This window comes from Nycticebus coucang, chromosome 7 (assembly GCF_027406575.1).
Source record: "Nycticebus coucang isolate mNycCou1 chromosome 7, mNycCou1.pri, whole genome shotgun sequence".
Classification (NCBI taxonomy): Eukaryota; Metazoa; Chordata; class Mammalia; order Primates; family Lorisidae; genus Nycticebus; species Nycticebus coucang.
In genome coordinates this window covers 24,914,548-24,936,618 of record NC_069786.1, presented here as the reverse complement: position 1 = coordinate 24,936,618, position 22,071 = coordinate 24,914,548, and the positions used below count along the sequence as shown (strand labels likewise).

At 37.9% G+C, this 22,071-nt stretch overlaps 1 protein-coding gene across 2 annotated transcripts in view; it reads left to right on the top strand.

Annotated features, from left to right (window-relative positions):
- NCKAP5 (NCK associated protein 5) overlaps nucleotides 1-22,071 on the top strand; it is a 969,262-nt gene that overhangs the window by 705,245 nt on the left and 241,946 nt on the right. The window lies entirely within an intron of this gene.

The following is a 22,071-nucleotide window of genomic DNA, read 5'->3' as shown; positions in this document are numbered from 1 at the left end:
CTTTGGAGGTACTATTTCCTCTTCCTAAATCACACTTCTTTTCCATGGTATATTGGTAAGAACTTTCTTCATTACAAATGGCAGAAAACACAACTCAGTCTGGTCCTGGCAATGCATTTGCTCACTGCAGAGTTGTATTTCTGAAGCCAAACAGTGTTGTCAGAATCAGGGCTCTTTCTTTATCCATCTCTTCAATCTGTTCTGAGGCAGATTCTGAATACATGATGACAAAACTGTGGCTCTTCAGCTTGGGCTCTCAGCCAGATCAGTAGAAAGCAGGCACTTCCCAGCAAACAAAAGTCTTGGTGTTTGCTCTGGTAGAGTCATAGACTAACCTCTGAAACAATCACTGAGAACATGGGAATGGAATGCTCTGAAGGGCCAGGCCTGGGCTACATTCTCACCTGGAAAGTTGCAGAGGGGCTGCCGTGTTAGAGTCATCCCCAACCAAGCCATAAAAACAGGGGATTGTGGAGTAAGGAGAGAGGTTCCTAGAAAGTCAGGCTATTCTTTCCAGAATATGGCTAATGGATGGTGGCCCAGGAAACATCAACTGTGGTTATACCTGGCTAACATCTGCAGTTATCCTTCAAAGATAGCATGACTGCCACTTCCTCCAGGAGACCTTCTGTGACCAAGGCTAGGTGAGTCAACCCTCCTGTGCATGGGCAATAACATCACATCCTCAGTTTCATGGCAGCACTGCAACAAGTCTTTATTACATGTGTCCACTGAGCACACCACGAGAGCCAGGAACTGTAGATTATTCACCTGCATATTTCTAGCACCTAGTAGGTAACTCAAGAAATATTTGTTATGGGGGTGCTATGTTAAGTTATTCTGGAGTCTGAGAAACCAGCTTATAATATAGTGAAAAAGTGATGCTTTCTCAGTGTGTGACACACCTTTTGGGGGCAAGATACAGTTATAAGAGGGACTTTACCTAACGGATATAATCAGTGTAACCCGGTTTCTTGTACCCTCAATGAATCCCCAACAAAAAAATCTTTTTTAAAAAGTGATGCTTAATTGCAGTGGGATACACATTTGAGAAATATAAAAGAGAAGAATCTACAGGATTGAGGGGCTGATTTAGATGGGGGAATTGGATGAGAAGGAAATATCTACATCCCCTGAGAAGGAAGAGTCTACCCTAGTTTCTGGCTCATTCATAACAGAAGAGGTTAGGGCAGGAGGTTGTGGGGAGGCATTAACTTTTGGGATTCATTGCCTAGGAATGACAGATAAAGCCTGGTAAGAGTATGAGAAAAGCCAAGGAAGTGTTTAAGGATGGGAAGATTCTCTCTGGGAATCTGTATACTTCAGAAAGTGTCTTTCCAACTAATGCTGGATGTTGTATGTTGGATTCCCACACTAATGGGTTGGAAGTTAATGATATTTAACTGTTGTGCCACGTATCAAGGCCTAAAGGCCGCAGGAATATCAGGATCTCGATCAAGCGAGATTATCAATTTAAAGATATTTTTAAATAAGGAGAATAGAGAAGTGCATCTTGCATTAATGAAGGATGGAAGGACCCAATCCCCAATGGACAGCCTAGTTCTTCCTTATGATAGAATGGTCAGCTGTCACCTCTCAGTGGAACATGACGAAGAGCTGATAGCTGCCCGTTCTCTTATACGGAAGACTTTCCTTTGTGGTAGGGAAAGTTAATATACAGCATGACCAGGCAAGTCCTTATAAGAACTTTCTTAATTCTTGGCCCTCCCTTTTTCCTTCGCTGCTAACTTTTTGAAAGAGAAAAGAATTCATCCATAAAAGGACATCCTTTCTATATGCCTAACTTTCTGCATGGTGCTTTAACCCATTGACAGTACTCAATAAAGGAAGGAGAATAGTTGCGAGCATTTCCAGGACATGGGAGCAAATAGTAGGCACCACCTCTGCAGTGTGGGTTATTCCTATCTAGGAAAAACAGACCCTCAGAGAGGGCACATAGCTGATCAAACAGTGAAAACTGAGGTACGAACTGTCTGACTTCAAAGCTGGCATAGATATGTTCCACAAAGTTTCCTCTCATGAATTAGCATTAGGAACCTAATTAAAAAGTCAAAAGTTTCTTGTGGCAAGGGGACGAGGTGTGTGTCTGTGGTGGGACCTTGTGGGCCATTCAGTTGGGCACATCTAGTTATGCAGGCAACAGCCAAGGAGCAGTGGACTTGTTACTTGGGTATTAAATTGGCTCCAGAAACCTGCATTTCAACTAGCAGTGCTGTCCAGGCTGCAAGGGCACCTTTTCTGCTTGTTTGCAGCTAAGGTAGACACGTGTGAGGCTTGACCTTTCTTCATAACTTTGCAGCTGCTTCCTGCTCATGACTGAGCCACATGGGAAATAACTTATACTCTGCATTTTCCAGTGACTTAGAGGCAAATTTCTATAATTCACATAAACCCTAAATCTTCCTAGAGTTGATGCATGCTTCCATAGTATACAGTCTGTCAGTTAGAGATCATACTGTCTTTCTTCCTGCTCTGTCTCCCCCCCCACCCATTTATTGTCCTTTTTTACAGTCTCTTTCCCTTCATCTGCACTTAATCTCTTTAAGGACAACTATAGACCTATTTTCAGAAGCTGTATCATCACTTCCCTGTTGATTTTGCATCAAATGTTGTGCCCTTAATCCCATGATTGGTGTTTACTTTAATTTCCTGGCTTAACAGCATTTAGCCAGTTTTTGCATTCAGTGACTGACTCCCCATCAGCAGCAGTTTCCACCCACCCTTCTCTCCAGGTGCCAAGGTTATGGAAGGCTCTGCATGCCGCTGGGTAGAGCACACGTTCACAGCAGGCTAGACAGGCACATTCTCTGCCAGGGGCTCTGTGTTGCTGCACCCTTCGATTGTGCGTTGTCTTACAATCTTGGGATTCTCAGTGGCAGGGTAATTGATGAATTTTTAGCTGAAGTACACGCCATCCTGGAATGCTGTACCTGTAAGTACACTTTTCTTACCTCCTTCATGCTCCAGACCAAGAAGGCTGTATCAGTAGTCCATCCACACATGTGAATTGGCTTCTTCTCTTGTCACTATAAATCTGCTTTGCTATATGAATTCTCACATTTGCTAAGTTGATAGACAAGAAGCTGGTCAATTTCTGTTTCCCCCTTGACTGAGTTGTAGGCCCATAAAATGAAATAGTAAATTCATTATTTGTTAAAGAAAGTTAATCCAAACCATTTATAACTTAGCCTCGTATCAATATCAGATAGTAGAAAACAGGAAATTTTGAAAACATCTTTGAGTTTTTGTTCTGATATTTAGCTTTGTGTAGACCTTTCACTATAGGTCTACCATAGTGATTAACTGTGCAATGTTCAGGAAGCAATTTTTTTATAGGTATTTCTAAACTTAGAATCTTCAGAACGCATTTACTCTTTACATTATACTTCCCCTTGAATCGTCTTATATCTTATTATCCTTTTTATTCTTGTTTTAGAAATTTAGGGAAATGCAAAGCTTTGGAGAAGGACCAAAATTAAGCCAATGCTGTTATTTTATAATAGCATTGTCATTATCATTATGGATATTATAATGTCATCACCATTATCATTATAAGTGTTACATTTTAATTGGAGGAGAAATGATCCAACAAATGTGTTCTACTATTAATATTTAACTACTGGCTATGAAAAAACCAATATTATAAAATATATACTGTATCTACAATGACAGACTTATAACCCTTTTTTTAAAAAAAAAAATTTCTTCTCTAGCAAGAGAGAAACCAAGGATATTTCCAAGAAACAGGTCATTCTGCAATACCTAAGGGTAGATCTTTTATGGGAGTGCTTAAGTATCATATATCATCTATAGAGGAAAATAAAATGAAATTGCTTTGAGTACTACCTTTCAGAAATAAACCAGCCTTCCCTTATAGCTGAAACATCAGGAAGAAAATGGTACCAGTTCCTCCTGAGCTCATTGCAGTGTTGGTGTGTAGTATATTAAAGGGATCTGATTTATAGTGATGAGTTATTAAGGAGAAATTGAAAGTTTCCCAACCCAGGGATTTTTCATGCAAAATTTAAGAAGCCCATTATAGTCCATTAGTTTAAAAGGTAAACTTATTAAATCCTTCATGATAAAATATCTGTCTCTGATTTTATGATAGAATTAAAAAGGCATGGACAGCATTTTAAGACTTGGTATAATAATACACTTCTTGGCTCCCCTTGTAGCCAATGATAACTAGTGTTTAATGTCATTTAAGGATGATTTAAATTGGTCCTCCTGCAGAGAGGGAGGAAGATCCCCAGAGAAGCTAAATTTATGAAATGATATAGGTGGGATTCAGAGTTAAGTGACACAGTGACTAGAAGGAAGTCTTCCAGTTTGGAGCCCAAAGACATGTTAAAAAGAATCAGAGTTAAAAGCCTGTGTTTCTGATGGCCTTAATAAAGAGCTCACGAGGGCTGGATATTTAAGCCCTACAGTGGACAGAGGTGCCCCTGTAAGACTGTTTTCCCTTCTCTGCAGCCAATAAAGTTAAAAAATGTGAAGTCATATTCTTCCCTGTATTTTTGTTAAGAGATGGGGTCTTGCTCTATCACCCAGGCTGGAATGCAGAAAAATCATAGCTCACTGCCTCTACCTCCTGGGTTCATGTGATCCTCCCACCTGACACATGCAGCTAATTTTTCAATTTTTGTAGAGATGGGGTCTTGCTATGTTACTCAGGCTGGTCTCTAGTGCCTGGGCTTAAGCTAGCCTACTACTTCACCCTCCCAAGATGCTGGAATTATAGACGTGAACCGCCATGCCTGGCCTCGTCCCTCTTTCAACCTAGTTACATTTGTTCTTCAGGTTTATCAACAAGTGTAAATAATCAGAAAATTAGGAATTTTAAAGCAGAAAAGATGACTGTGCTAGAACGTTATCAGGTTTCTTGGTTTTTTTAACAAACGAGCAAACCAACCCAACAGGTTCAAGGACAAGGCAAAAAAACTTACCTATCCTGGTAGAGAAAGGGCCCTGGAGACTGGGTCTGTGAGCTGTCATTTCGGTGTCCTCTTCTGTATAACGTCAAAACACACAATGTGAATAATGATGAGCAGCAAAGTATATGGATCTTATAAATGAGTTTATATTATTGGAATTTTTATACCCTATTTTCTAAAATCTTAATGAAGTACTAGAAACCATTGTAAGTCCTTTATCTGCCTAATTCAAGAACAACTTACTAGTCTCCATCTAGGCCTTGACAGATGGTGAATAGATTACACATTTTCAGTGACCTTGGACAAGTGACGGTACAGCTTTCTACTTAGCTTTCTCATTTGTAAACCAGCAATGATAAGAGTTTCACTGCATTAAGATTGTTGTAAGGATTAAATAAAGCACATGAAGAGCCTAGAACGGTACCTGACTCATAGCATATGGAAATCATTCCCTGAATGTTACTTGTCATTATCACCGAATCTTCTGTACTCTCACAGTTCTAGAAATCTTGCATTAGAGAATCAGCTCCTAAAATGGAATATTTCAATGCTATTTATGTAGGAAGGAGGCCATATGCTAACCTATACCCAGTCTACAAACTGATATTATTCCAACCCCTCTAAAGAAGTATAAAGATATAATAAGTTACAGATCATGACACCATTGACAAGTGTACAGTGGGAGTCTATTAAAAAACACGAGTGGTCTAGAAATTGAATTTAAAAATTAAGACACTTGTGCACACACATAAACTGTATTTTTGGTCTAAGTCAACTTTCTTTCACATTTTTACCTAATTTTACCTAAGCTTTAATTTGATAAGTGACAAATGTCCATTAATAGAATAATGAAAAACTACAGAATCTAAATATGTGTTTTTACAGTTGCCCAGAAATCATTCTTATTGGCAGTTGGACTTATATTCTTTTCTTTGCATATTCCTATTTTAATGGGGTCCTATAGTACATGTTATTTTGTAACATGATTTTTTTATAATGTCACAGTGGAACCTTTCCACATTATAGTGTGTGTTTTACACTGTCACTAAATGGTTGTGTGGTGAGCCATTTGTAACAGGAGCAGCAGGTCCACCAACCACCTCCAAAATATGGAACTATGTGGGTACCGTATGAAAGTTTTGAGACACACAAAATTGAGAAACATAAAATTCACATCAGTGGAAACAAATGAAGCCTTCCCAGCAACACTATAAGCCAAGCAAGGTAAAACTTGCACGGTGAATCGGAAAGGACCCTGTCAACTATATTTCTTGGAAGTAAAATGATGGACCATAGTACAGTGTATTTCAAAATTTTTGTGGTGACCTATGTATAAGTCCCAGTTACTCAGGCAGGTAATGCCTTCTGTCACTTTCAAAAGTGAGCACGTTAGGTCATAAATTCTATGGTCACCCTATGCTAACCCCGGGGACAACAGAGCAGGTTCCCTGCTTACCCCACCTTGCCTTCTGCAGTGGCACTATTTCGCATCTTTGGTTTTGGATCAAAACAAAACAAAGAAGTTTCTCTTCAAGTCCCTTGCCCCGCCTGCCATGGGATCACTTGTTCTTTTCTTGCTTATATGTTTGAGTTCTCTGTGGATTCTGGTTACTAAACCTTTGTTAGAGACATAACCTGCAAATATCTTCTCCCATTCTGAGGGCTGTCTGCTTGCTTTACTTACTGTGTTCTTGGCTGGGCAGAAGCTTTTTAGTTTGATCAGGTCCCAGTAGTATATTTTTGAAGCTGCTTCAATTGCCCGGGGGTTCCTCCTCATAAAATACTCACCCAGACTGATTTCTTCAAGGGTTTTCCCTGCACTCTCTTCTAGTATTTTCATAGTTTCATGTCTTAAGTTTAAATCTTTAATCCAGTGAGAGTCTATCTTAGTTAATGATGAAAGGTGTGGGTCCAGTTGCAGTCTTCTACAGGTTGCCAGCCAGTTCACCCAGCCCCATTTGTTAAATAGGGAATCTTTTCCCCACTGAACGTTTTTAATTGGCTTGTCAAAGATCAGGAAACGGTAAGTAGCTGGATTCATCTCTTGGTTCTCTATTCTGTTCCAGACATCTACTTCTCTGTTTTTGTGCCAGTACCATGCTGTTTTGATCACTATCGATTTATAGTATAGTCTGAGGTCTGGTAGCGTGATTCCTCCTGCTTTGTTTTTATTTCTGAGTAATGTCTTGGCTATTTGAGGTTTTTTCTGATTCCATATAAAAGGAAGTATTATTTTTTCAAGATCTTTAAAGTATGACAGTGGAGTTTTAATAGGGATTGCATTAAAATTGTATATTGCTTTGGGTAGTATGGACATTTTAACAATGTTGATTCTTCCCAGCCATGAGCATGGTATGTTTTTCCATTTGTTAACGTTTTCAGCTATTTCTTTTCTGAAACTTCTCTAAAGAAGACAGGCGCATGGCCTACAGACATATGAAAAAGTGCTCATCATCTTTAATCATCAGAGAAATGCAAATCAAAACTACCTTGAGATACCATCTAACTCCAGTAAGATTAGCCCATATTACAAAATCCCAAAGCCAGAGATGTTGGCATGGATGTGGAGAAAAGGGAACACTTCTACACTGCTGGTGGGAATGCAAATTAATCCATTCCTTTTGGAAAGATGTTTGGAGAACACTTAGAGATCTAAAAATAGATCTGCCATTCAATTTTATAATTCCTCTACTAAGTATATACCCAGAAGACCAAAAATCACATTATAGCAAAGATATTTGTACCAGAATGTTTATTGCAGCCCAATTCATAATTGCTAAGTCATGGTAAAAGCCCAAGTGCCCATCGATCCACGAATGGATTAATAAATTGTGGTATATGTACACCATGGAATATTATGCAGCCTTAAAGAAAGATGGAGACTTTACTTCTTTCATGTTTACATGGATGGAGCTGGAACATATTCTTCTTAGTAAAGTATCTCAAGAATGGGAGAAAAAGTATCCAATGTACTCAGCCCTACTATGAAACTAATTTATGGCTTTCATATGAAAGCTATAACCCAGTTATAACCTAAGAATGGGGGAAGGGGGAGGGGGAGGGATGGGCAGAGGGAGGGTGATTGGTGGGATTACACCAGCGGTGCATCTTACAAGGGTACATGTGAAACTTAGTAAATGTAGAATATAATTGTCTTAACACAATAACTAAGAAAATGCCAGGAAGGCTATGTTAACCAGTGTGATGAAAATGTGTCAAACTGTTCATAAAACCAGTGTATGGTGCCCCATGATCACATTAATGTACACAGCTATGATTTAATATTAATAAAAAAGTAAAAAAGAAAAGTTACAAAGCCTAAAAAAAAAATAATGTTATAATGTGATTTTTGGTCTTCTGGACTCTGCAAACATGAACATTTCTGTCATGAAATATTTCTACTTTGGCAATCAGTTTCTGAGCTTAGCCTCAGTAAGGTTGGAGGTTGCCATTGGTCACAGGGAAAAAAGGAATGTAGTGGGTTTGAAATACACAGAAAGTATACACATCTATTCTGTGAGTTATCCCTACTCCAAATTGTATGTATGTGTGATATTCCTCTTAACAAATCCCGATTAATAATTATTTTATTTATTTCTGAGTTTATTATAGATATAATTCTTAAAACTCCCTAATCAATCTGCCTGTGTGTTCAGATTATGTCACATTAAAAACCCAAATGTAACTGCCTTTTTCCTCTTTCCCGTTTCCCCAGCTGATACAGAAGCTCAGTTCACTCTTCCCCATAAGGAACTATTCCCCACTATCATATATATGGTCATGAAAACATCTCTCATTCTGTGATTTTTGAACCCAACCCCCCACTCCCCACCCCTGACACACACACCTGAATGGAAAACAGCTTAGGGAAGGCCCCTCCCCCTCTCTGCAACCACTGCTCCTGTGGTGGCACAGGGATCCTGATGCCCCACCCAGTAAGCTATATGCTGTATTTCAGATTGCAGAACTTCTCAGCCTGAGAGTTCTGGTGTGCCTTGTTCGAAATAAAAAAAAAAAAACTTGTTTCCATCAAAAAAAAAGTTGTGAGGACACATCTTTCCCATTTGGGCCTCCAAGTGGAATTCCATTGAAAGAGCAGTAGTTCCCAAATCCAGTTGGAAGATAGCCTCATGCACTTTAGCCTCCTGCCTGTCCCTATAGCAATCGCCCAGTCAGGCTGTGCAACACATACCACACCCTCCCCATTTCTTTTCTGAAACACAGGATTCCGTCAGAATTCTGCACAGTATTCCATCTCTCATTTTTCATATTTCTATTGTGACGAGTATGAACTCCGGCAGAGAAATACCAGACAGCCCTGGGTACACGTCTGTCAGACCCATCAACTGATCCATCACATGGACAGTGCAGCAGTGAGCGCCCTTCTACTGAGTCTTTTATGTACATCTCTGTCATTTAAATTATGTCCTTAGATGAGTTCTTAGAAGCTTAATTGCTGAAATGGAAAGTATACAGTATGCACTTTTTGGCCAAGCTTTACTTGATGGCTGGTTGAGTTCTGGCAGCATCTTATATTGCCACTGAGGACATTCAGGATAGGAACTGATGATTTTCTGGGATATCACAATCCAGTAATGTTTCTCTAATGGTGAAGAGACAGAACATGTAACCAGGGATGTAGCACTTCCTTCTGGGATAGATTATTTTTTTATCTGATGGCCTTGGGCAGCATTCACTTCTCAGTGATCCATCAGAATTGCAGAACTATCGCTTTTTTATTGAAATAAAATTTATGGGTGGTAAAATGCACAGGTCTTAAAGCTCTGAGTAACTTCAGTGGTCATAGACTCCTGGAGTCCCGGAAGCCAGCTGTGCAACAAGATTATTTGTGTTCTCTATAAAAAGTACGGCTTTCCTGGCCCTACCCCAGCATGTAGGTGTTAGAAGGTCTGTATCAAAGTTACATTTTAAAGGTAGTATTGGTTCCTGGTACTGTTTGTGAGTATGGATCAGAGAGAAAATAGAACTGTGTGAGTAATTGAAAAAAAGACATCAGTTATAATTCCCCAAATTTTCTTTCTCATCTTGTTTATATTTTACATTCCATTATTTTTTCTAAACTTTTTATCATAAAAGACTATGTCTTAAGTTATATTAATGTACAATTGTTACTGTTTTGAAGCATGTGGGAAGGTTTTGTATTAATTTTAAAAAAGACATTTGTATACCTTTTTCTTTACTCAAGACTTAGGCTTTTAAAATTCTATTAAAAAGTTTCTTTTCACAAATATGATTAAGCCTCCTTGATTTTAAGGAACATAATGGACAGCTAGTATTCATGCAGATGTGTTGTTTGAAAGGAATTTGGCTTGTTACTGGTACTCTGCACTGCATTTTTATGTGTAGGAATTGAAGTATGTCAAGAAAAAGGCAATTAAGGCTCTTATGCTTATTTTTCAAGGTGCATTAAACTGGTGCAAGTTTTCTATATGTTTACTTTAGAATCTTTTTTTTTCCTTTTTTTATTTTTATTAAATCATAGCTGTGTACATTAATATGATCATGGGGCACCATACACTTGGTTCATAGATCATTTGACACATGTTCATCACACTAGTTAACATAGCTTTCATAGCATTTTCTTAGTTATTTTGCTGAGACCTTTACATTCCACATTTACTAGGATTCACATATACCCTTGTAAAATGCACCGCAGGTGTAATCCCATTAATCCCCCTCCCTCCACCTACCTCCCCCCTCCCTCCCCTCCCTTTCCCCCTTCTCCCTATTCTTAGGTTGTAACTGGGTTGTAGCTTTCATGTGAAGGAATCTTAAAAGGACCCTTTGGGAAATATTGCCAACTGAGCCCATTGGGCTAAACGAGGAAGCAGATTCATTTTCATAAATAAATCTGAATTCCATTATTTTTGAAATTTACTTATAGATTGAAGAAGAGGATAAGTATGCTAATGGAGGGTAGAGAGAATGGAAAATTATAACAAGAATTTCCTCTATGCACTCAGTACCTGTTCTTCTTGTGTATTTCCAAACATGGATAGATTAAAAATTGAAGGCTTATTTATTCAAACATTCATTTAACAAATGTTTATTGTACAAGGTATTGTCTAAGGCATTTTAGTGGGAACAAAGCCGCAAAACGCCAGTTAGAAACTTCTATAAGCTTACACCCAACAAAGTGATTTTTCATTATAGGGTGCTCAGGCCTCCCTATAATGATTAGAACTGACCTTCAGGGAAAAACTCTAGTTTATAAGAAATAATGAAAATTAAGATGACAGCTAACATTTATTGAGAACTAGCTAGGTAGAAGACATGTTCTAATCGCTTTTCTTTTTTGCAGTTTTTGGCCGGGGCTGGGTTTGAACCTGCCACCTCTGGTATATGGGGCCGGCACCCTACTCCTTTGAGCCACAGGCGCTGACCTCTAATCACTTTTCCCCCCTTATTTATTCTTCACAAATCCTTGTTAGCAGTTGTTCTTATTGCCTCCAGTTGACACATGAGGAGGTTGAGATATAGAGAGGTGAAGTATCTTACCCAAGATCACATAACTAACAACTAGTATAATGAATGATTCAGATTTTGTCTGGCTCTAAAATCTCCTCTCTTAGCCAATACCTGACCTAAATATAGTCAGATCTCTGTTCATACTGTTAAATTTATTAAAGCCTCTTTATCTTATTTGCAAGTGTAGATTGCATGATTGGCATATAACATTTCTGGTTGGACTGCCTGGAACGTAGTGTATAATCAGTAAAGAAGAGCGGTCTCCACTAACATTTCAGCTTCCATCACCAGGACAGAGCCCAGCTCCAAGTTTTAAGCCTAGGAAAGAAAGCAGAGTAGTTTCCTTCAGGGTAGCATAGTAAATTATTAGGTTATCTTGTAATTATAAATTGGTTTCATAAAAGTATTGAGTACATTGGATACTCATGTTCTCTAGAGATAAAAAGTTTGTAAGAGAACTAGACATTTGTGAAGTTGCATTGAAAAGTAGGTCTTATACAGTTGTATGGCACATACCGGGAGGGATGAGAGATAATGCCAAAGCCAGGGTACACAGGCAGAGATATTAGCCTCATCTGATTTGAAAGCATCCTTCAGTAGAGGTAGTAATGTGGGATTCAGCTATTGGGTGCCTCCTAAAAGTTTTAGGCTGCTGAAAGCAGAGCATCTGATATATTTTTGACTTGTCCTCAAAGTATTTTCTCCTCTCTGAAAGCAGAGGAAATAGTAAATGAGTTGGCTTAATTGTGAACTTAATTCTGAGACTTTGGAAGGACCTGATTTGTGGTTTAGAAGGGATGGAAAAGTTAAAGAAATTAAGGGAACAAATCAGCATCAAAGGAGCACCAGGAAGCAGAGAAATAGTCAAATAAATGAACTCTACTTAGTCTTTAAGAAGTAACATATCAAAATGTTCACTGAAAAAGCAACTATGAAGTCATGGCAGACTCTCTGAAAGGGAACACAGTCCACAGTGGATTAAAGGATCTACAAATGGGATGTATCTATATATTCTAAAAAAAAAAAAAAACACTGATAAAGTGTCTAGTCTGAAGCCTTATTATGGGTTTTTTATTTGAACACATGGGCTTACTTTCCTACTCATGTGGCTGAATGAAATGGGATTATGTGCTAGGTCTAGAGTAGGATGCATTTTTTTTCCCCTCTAGACCATGGGGGGTCTTTTTTAAAGGGTACCACTCCATAGAGAGAGAGCTTGGTTCACTGCGGGCAGAGCAGTCCTCTGTGGTCCTGTTGGAGGTGCTCAGGCCTCCCTGTTTCTCTGACTACCGCATAGTGACCTCGAGCCACCATCTGACTTTGCACAGAAGGGTGTGAGAACTGGGCCTCTGCTGAAGAGGTAACTATGTGTCCTTTTTCTAACCTGGCTCTTGTACCAGTTGCCTTGAATGGTTCTGTTTGGTAGTTTCTGCAAATATCCTGAGTTCATTGGCTCCTCCAGGCAATGTAGTCCTATCTCCAACCACTAGCAAGAAGCAGCAACTAGCCAGTTCTTGGGCAGCTTAGAGGGTCTGTGAGAGCCCTTAGTCAGCAGTCTTACAATGAAATGATTTAATATGAAATGATTAAATGTTATAAACATTAAATGCTTTATAGTAAGTATTTAACAAGACCTACTACATTGAGAAGTGATCTTTAAAAACCTTGCTACTATCATTATCCTTCAAAGAAGAAAAATCATGTATGATTTCTCAACCACATGGATATTTTGGTAACATCATGAATACTTCAGTATTTGTGGGAGCAGGGACAGTAAATGCCAAAGCCACCCACCTCCTGTTTTCTGTCTGTAGTTTCTGTAAGGTGCTCTGAACATTGGGAAGGATGGGTTAATTATCTCAAGGTTTGAGTCAATGTCCAGGATTGGTGAGGAGGGAGGTACAAGCAGTTAGGCTTCACCTCCCAGCCTGTGTAAATTACAATCCAAGTATTAGATTGTATTCCAGAACCATTGTTGATAATCTCTGAGGAAGCAGGAGATAGAAGATTAGCTAAAGGACTAGAAATAGAAAAATACAGAAAATACAGACCTCATTTTTATGTAAGAAAAAAATTTTTGAATATCATAGTGTAGGAACTTTGATATTATCTCCTGAGAAATTTCTAGAAAGGAGCAAATGGAAAAAAAAAAAGATCTGATCATTAAGATATAGCATGGACTCACTAGAAATAAAGTATTTTATTTTTAAAAGATTAAAGAAACTGTTAATCATGAGAATGCTGTAACTTGGTCACATTGGGATTTCAGTAAAACATTTGATTATTTAACTTATGATACTGTTCATAGACGATGAAAAAATGTGTGTTGGCTGATCTTTTAGTTGGATGGATTCTTAATCAGCGCCCCCTGTATACAGATGTGCCCAAATAAAGACTAATGAACTTAGAGTAGTCTTTCCAGAATTATGCCATGGGGATCTATCTTTAGAACTACATGACTCAGTATATTTTATCAATGACATGAAGATTAGAAGGGAGGCTTTTAATATACAGATGATGCATGCTGGAAAGAAGAATAACTGTGATTTTATCAAAATCATAATTCCAAATATTCTATCATTTTTTAATATCCTGGAACAGTAGTCTGTACTAAACAAGATAAAAATTTAACCGGAATGTCAGTTCCTACATTTTTGGCTTAACAATCAGTTTATTAAATAAGAAGGCTTAAAAGCAATTAGCATTGAAAAAAAAAAACTTGGGAGAGTAGTTGAGGATGTTCAGTGTGAATCAAGTATGTGCTAAAAGCTAAGACTGAGGATATTCGATAGAAAGATAAAGCCCTTTCCAAAAAAATTAATTAGCCCTGTCATGCTCTGCCCAATTCAGAACACATTTTAAAAGGATTCGGTTGTGGATAGTCCCATCTCAAGAGAGAAATTGACAACCAAAATGCCTATTAAAATAAAAATGAATAAAAAGAGATGCTGGCTCCTCACCCGTAGCACAGTGGTTATGGCGCCGGTCACATGTACCAAGGGTGGCGGGTTTGATCTTGGCCCACACCTGCTAAACAATAATGACAAGTACAACAACAACAAAAATAGCTGGGCATTGCATTGTGGTGGGAGCCTGTGGGCCCAGCTACTTGGGAGGCTGAGGCAAGAGAATCACTTAAGGCCAAGAGTTTGAGGTTGCTGTGAGCTGTGATGCCACGGCACTCTCAAAAAAAAAAAAGATACTAAATGATCTAAAAACTATATTGTAGGAACAGATGGAGAGACTCAAGCCATGCCTACCTAATTTGGGGAAAAAATCATAATTAAATAATTTAGGTAAGTAAATATTTAAAGGAATTTCTTATGTAACCATATATATTTTTTGAAATAAATTTCTTGAGGGCAAACAAATTGATGAGTAAAGGTTATAGGAATGAAAATCTAAAGACAGAATTTATAACTGTTCAAAGTGTCCAGTTACAGGATGAGCTGCTTATTGGGCCTAACAAGTTTTTATACCTAAAGGATTTACCTAATAAATCTCTCTTGGGTATCAGGCCTTAGAAAGAATGATTACATTAGCTGTGAAGTTTATCTAGATGCTTTTTTTTTTTTTAGAGACAGAGTCTCACTTTATGGCCCTTGGTAGAGTGCCGTGGCATCACACAGCTCACAGCAACCTCCAGCTCCTGGGCTTAAGTGATTCTCTTACCTCAGCCTCCCGAGTAGCTGGGACTACAGGTGCCCGCCATAGCACCCGGCTATTTTTTTTAGTTGCAGTTTGGCCGGGGCTGGGTTTGAACCCGCCACCCTCGGCATATGGGGCCGACGCCCTACTCACTGAGCCACAGGCGCCGCCCGTATCTAGATGCTTTTAAAATGTATTTTCCAGTGGTTAAGACCTGAGTTACAAGGCAGTCATACTTTTAAGTGCACTGGAAAGTGATGGCTTTGGCCTGTGCACTTTTCCTTCCTACAAAAGGAACTCTCTTTTCCTTCCTACAAAAAGCAGAATATGGACTGAACTCTCTAAAAGCTGTGAAGGTGGGAATGTGAAGGTGGGAATTTGTGAACCTCTAGGCTAAACTGAAGTGGCTTCTCTAAATTCTTGAGAAGCAGCAGCCCAGAAGGGAAAGGCTTTACTCTCCCTGTGATCTGAAGTTAAACTTAGGTGCATGCTCAGGATACTTCACCGCTTTAGTAAAGAATTAGGTTAGTTGGAAAAGTATATAAATCAACTTTAGAAATACTTAACTTTGGTTAGATGATAATTGTTCAGACTTGAGGATGAACAAAAAGGTTTTCAGTTCTTGGGCATTTGTATTTGTTTATATGTTGTTCTAAATATTTTGTCACTATTCATGGGTAAAAATTAATGTTTATGGCTTCCGTAATAAAAAGAGCTAACCTACTTTAAGTACATCCTATGTGTTGAGCAATATTTTGGGTTTTAGAAATATTGTGTCATTATAAGACTTTTGAAAACTCTAGGGAAGCTATCACAATTTTATAGATAAGGCAACTGTAAGTTGCAGAAGTTTAAAAATATTCTCTAGTTGCTAATAAATGGCTGTTGGACTTGAATGACCTCAGAACCATACCGTGAACCTCAGCACTCTGATGACTTTAGGGTCGTAGTTAGAATAATCAGCATAGCCCAGTTAGTAACAGGGATCTGGGTTCCAAACTCAGCCCTGTTTACTGACTCTCTGATTGTAAGTAAATTACTTAACTCATTGAACATCACTTTCACATCATAATGGTACCTGTGCAGAGGACTGCCTTGAAGATCAAATTAGATAATGCATTATAGTAAATTGTTTAGCATAATGTTTGGCACATAATAAATTCTCAATATGATTAGCTATTTGTGTTATTAATAAGCACATGGTAGACACCATGGATTCAGTTACTAACGACGTAGAAAGCCTGTCTACTTGGATTTTGTGGTTCTAATCTAGGTAACTCTGTAGGAGACATAATGCTAGTAAGAGGCTAAGTTCCCTATGTTTCTGCTCTTGCATGTTAAAATATTGTTTTGGAATTTCAATAACAATGATTTTCTATTAGACTATAGTTGCTTTCTCTATCAAGTTCAAAATTTGTTCATAAAGTATATATGAACAAAATGAAATTAAATTTAAATTAAACTTAAAATAAATACATACCACAGATGCAGAATAAAATGTAGATGAATTAGCTGGTAATATGACCAAAACAGTAAAAAGAGACTAGGAGGAGCTATGTTGTAAATTTCATCTTGACACAATTGAAGTTGGCAAAAGGTGTGTTTATTGTGTAAGAATTTTTTTTTTATTTCAAAGAAATATATCAGTAAAAAACATTTAGGTTACATTGTTTGCATTTATTAGATAAAGTCCAAGTAGTAGTTGAGACCTTCACCCAGAAGATGGGTTTTTCTTGGTTTTGATTGTGCTACAAAGGTTGGTTCTACTACAATAAATTGAGCAAATTTTCTTCTAAATAGTAAATTGTGCAAGTAAAATCAATCAAGAAAAAATTGTATTATATCCTGAATCCCTTTTATTTATCATGCAATTTTGAGTATTTGAAGGAGGATTACTCTTTTACTTCCTTCCGAAGTTCTGAGGTCAGCTGTCATCAGTGTTCTTCTGTTCCTCCTTCAGCCTCAACTTTAATAAAAAGTTTGACTCTATTTTTTAGGTTTGCTGACAGCTTTCCATCCTCACTGCTATTTCTCACCTTTCCAGCCCACATTGGGGCAAATTGACAAGAAAGCTGGGTGCTCCCTCCATTGGCTCAGCTCTCAACCTATATCAGATCTGCTTGGGAGTCTCCCCCAATCTCCCCAGAAAGGCTCATTATGTATAAACCTTCTCATGCTTTCTTCATATGTATGTGGTTTCAACATCCAAACCAGATTTGCCATGGGGGTACAAAGTCTATATTGCCTCTCTGTTTATAATATAATCTCTCATCTGGAGAATAGACATTTGCTTCTATAACATTGTTGGTACTTTCATTAATAGTTAATTTGTCCCTTGTCTAGTTAGATTGGAATTCAGTCCCTCTAGTCATATGGTCCATAGTAAAACTCTTGTAAAATTTCAAGTATTAGATAATTCTCTTGCTCTATTAGCTTCCAGAAAGTAGAATAGGATAGAAAGATAGCTAAATCCCACAATAGAAAAAAATGACAGATCAAAAGTCTTTCAGTTAATTCCAAACAGTGTCCTGTTTCAAACTTTTGGACTAAAGTTTGGACTAACTGGACTAAAAGTATAATTTCTTAATAGGATAAAGAAAATCTGTATCTGGTTGCCAATAGCATTCTCAATAAGAAAATGTGCTGCAGCCATAGCACCAGCATATTTAGTTAATATTGTTTTGAGAGTTTTGTTGTGTTCCTTCACATGTGAATCAGATATCAAATCATGGTCACTGGAAGGGAGAAAAAAAATATTTGCAAGTGGCATAACTTACACTGCAAACCTGAAAATCAATAGTAATAATAGAATCAGTAAGTCCAGCAAAGTGGTCAGGTTTTATGAATATAAAAAATCAGGTGTCTTCTGTAAATGAAGACTAGTGTTACAGAAATTACCAGGGCAAATTCAATGTATATTTGCAACTGAGATCAGAAGCTACTATTTAAAGAAAAGTATGTAAAACCCTTCTAAAGAAAACTGAAATTTACTGAGAAAAGTAAAACCAAATTTAATAGACATACCATGTTCCTGGATGAGTGATCCAATTATTAAAAGCTAGTACTTTTTTCCTCAAATAATTTAAAGGTTTAATTAAATCTTTCCAAGAAAAAAAATCATTTGGATTAGAGGAAAACTATGGAGAGAATTTAACATGGTTCTACAGAACATCTAGAAGAAAAAAATAAGCTAAGAAATTTTTAGGAAAAAAAAAGAGGAACAACAAATTTTGGCTTGCTCTATCATATATTGAAACCAATGTAAAAAGTAATTAAATCAGTATGCTTATGGTCCTAGTTAAGTTAGATCAATAAAACAGAATAAGTTATTCTGTATTAAATCTTACCACATTTAATTATTTAATCATTATAAATGAGGGACTTTATATCAACAAGGAAACAAAACTGATTCTAGAAATGTTCTGGGGCAAAAGTATCACTATTTAGAAAAAAAGATAACTCTCGTGACAGTATGACGTTATATAAGTCCTATGTGGATTAAAGAGCAGAACACAATTATAAGAGGGACTTTACCTATCAAATGAAATCACTGTAACCTAAAAAAATAAAATAAAATTGAAACATGGCTGAGCTCAGGGAAAATGAAAGTGGCTATTTAATTGCTCTCTGGTGGAAAAAAACCTTTCTAATTACAAAATCAATGAAAGAAATCACAAAGGAATGCGAAGATTGATTTGACTTTATAAGCATTTGAAATTTATGAACCACAAACAAATTTTTAAAAGAACAGAAAACATCAGAACTAAAACAATTTTTGCTGTCTTCAATATATGAAGATTTAATATACATTCATAAAAAAAATTATTGCAGAAAGCTGGCCAAACGTGTGAAGAGACAATTCACAGAATAGAAAATACCATGGCTAATTAACATAGGAAACATTTAACCTCACGTGCAATCAAGGAAATGCAAAGTGCAATAAGAGAATAGGATGTTTTTTGTACAAAATTGGAAAAAAATGTTCATATGGTACATGTCAGTATTGGATAAAGGCAGTGATTTTTCACATACACTCCTAAAGAAGTGAAAATTGATACAGCTTTCCTAAAAACCATAGTAGTAAGATATATCAGGAATCTATGAGAAAGTTCTAAAGCTTTCACTCAGTAATTCTAATTTCATGATTCCATCCCACAAATACTCTGTGATTTAAAAATGAGATTTATGTTTAAGCACTGCCTTTAAAGCAGCATTTTTAATATCACATGTGAGAAATGGTTAAATAACATGTAGTATAACCCTTTACAATCTTGCACATGAAGTACAAACAATTTCTAGTGGTGTGAGAAAAATATTCACTCTGTCAGTGGAAAAAAAATTATCACCCAATAAATGAACCGTAATATACAATATATATTTTATGCCACTAGAAAGTAACACTGTAACGTTAATGGTGGTTATCTATGGGTTATATAATTTTGAACAATTTTTGCTTTCTTCATACTTTTATTTCCAAGTTTCCCCAAATAACCTCATATTAAGTTTGAATCAGGGACGGCTCCTGTGGCTCAAGGAGTAGGACACCGGCCCCATGTACTGGGGGTGGTGGGTTCAAGGCCGGCCCTAGCCAAAACTGCAATAAATAAATAACAAATAAATAAAATTGAATCAGAAAAAAATAAGAACTTAATTCCTCCTAGGTAGCCTTCCTTATCTGTTTCTTATTCTCAAAACCCTCCAAAGGATATCGTTTGTGGTAGGTATACTGAACGTGGATACACTACACTACACATATCTGTTTCCCCTTCCTGTGAGATGAAAATAATAGAATTTTAATGTTTTATCTCAGGAGGATTTTGTAAGAATAAATTGAGATTAAAAATGAAAATGTGACTTGGAAGAAAAAAATGTAAAAAAATATAATGAGTTGAGGTATGCCAACGTGTGTTTCTCAAGTCAATGTATTAAATCACTTTAGTGACTATCAGACATTCAGACAGGGGCCTCTGCCTCAGATTAAATGATAATGCCTGTAAAGAACTAGTTAATAAAATTAGAAACACACAGTAGCCTCTGGAATAGTGCTATCCAATAGAATTTTCTACAGTGTTAGAAATATTCTCTATCGGTACGATCCAATATGATAACCATTTAGCCAAACATGTAGCATTTGAAATGTGGCTGGTATGACTGAGGCATTGAATTTTTAGTTTTAATAAATTCTAATTAATTTAAAAACAGTCACTTGTGGCAAGTAGGCACAGCTTTACAACATGGTATCACTTGCAGCTAGGCATCTCCTTCAGTGCTCATTCCTTATCCCATTTGACCTTCACAACAATCTGTGATACAGGTGTTATTTTTACTCCCATTTTATAGATTAGGAAACTGAGTGGCAAAGAGGACAAGTGACCATCCCCCAAGTTAGGGTCTAATTAGTTTTCTTTTTTTTTTTTTTTTGATTTTTTTTTAAATTGTATTATTTATTATTAAATCATAGCTTTGTATATTAATGCAATCATGGGACACCATACACTGGTTTTATATACCATTTGACATATTTTTTTTTATCACACTGGTTAACATATCCTTCCTGGCATTTTCTTACTTACTGAATTGAGACATTTACATTCTACATTTAGTAAGTTTCACATGTACCCTTGTAAGATGCACCATAGGTGTGGTCCCACCAATTACCTTCCCTCTGTCTATCCTTTCCCCTCCCCTTTCCTCCCTCTCTCCCTTTCTAATTAGTTTTTGAATCAAAATCAATGGCTATGGAGTGGTGCCTGTGGCTCATAGGAGAAGGGCACCAGCCCCATATACCGGAGGTGGTGGGTTCAAAACTGACCCAGGCCAACAACTGCAAAAAAAAAAAAAAAAAAATTAATGGCTATGTAGATGAGTACAGAGCCCCTTCTCCCATACATCACCCTGTACTGCCCCCCATCTGTAACATAAGGCCAAGCATGTGGCAGTCATGTCTAGGTGAAGTGACAAACTACATGGGACATCAGAGGATCTTAAGGGGATGAGCAAGAGGAAGACTATGTGTTCCCTCATTTGTGAACCACTTCTATACCTAACATGCCAAATTCCCTTCACGTGATGAATTACCCATCAGTGTCTCTACCAACTCTGAGAGCAACTTCTCAGTAGGACACCAGGAAGGGACTCAATATCTTTGCCAAATTACTGTCCTCCTCTTGAAGCAAGCCTTCTACACTGAAAATTATCTCATAGTCGGGAGGCGGAGCAAGATGGCAGCCGAGTAACAGCTTTCTTGCATCTGGGCACCGTGAGTCTGGGGAGATAGAACTCCAGGCATCTCTGGCTGGTGGGATCTGCCTATCATCACCCCTGTGTGGATACAGGGAGTCAGCGAGAGACTCTGGACCCCAAGAAGAGGACTAAAACAGTGGAAAACCGGCAAGTGGTCGCGTGTGTTCTATCGGTCTAAACCCGCCTGCAACCGTAAGTTCAGTAGCAGCGAGACTGCAAACCAGAAAGGCCTTACCTGTGAACTGTTTTGGTGTCTTTGGACTTGGAACTCAGTTGAACTGCCTTGGGGAGAGCCTGAGCGAGAGTGCGGAGAACTTTGGCCGTTGTCTAGGGCCCCAGTCTGAGCCGCTGAGCCAGACGGAGCTAATGCTGTTTGGTGTTGGGTCACACGGAGCCATTGTGAGCGATCTGCCCCAGCAAGCTCCACCCTCAGGGTCGTAGAGCTAGAATCGGGTGGGAGCTGGTAACCCAGCAACCAAGTAGCCTAAGGGCGGGGTCTGAGCCGCCTTGCAGTCCTAACCCTCAGGGGCAGAGTGAGACCAGTTTTAACACACTGTGTAAGTGGACAGCCACTTCAGCAGTGATTCCAGTGACAAGCACTTCCCTGGGAAAGCTTCTGCTCAGCAAGTGAACAAGTTCAAAGTGCCTTTTAAGTGGGCTGAAGAGAGATTTAGGGTGTCTACCTCCTGGGGTTTCAGAAATCAGCACCCTCCAGTCGTATCAGAACTGTGAT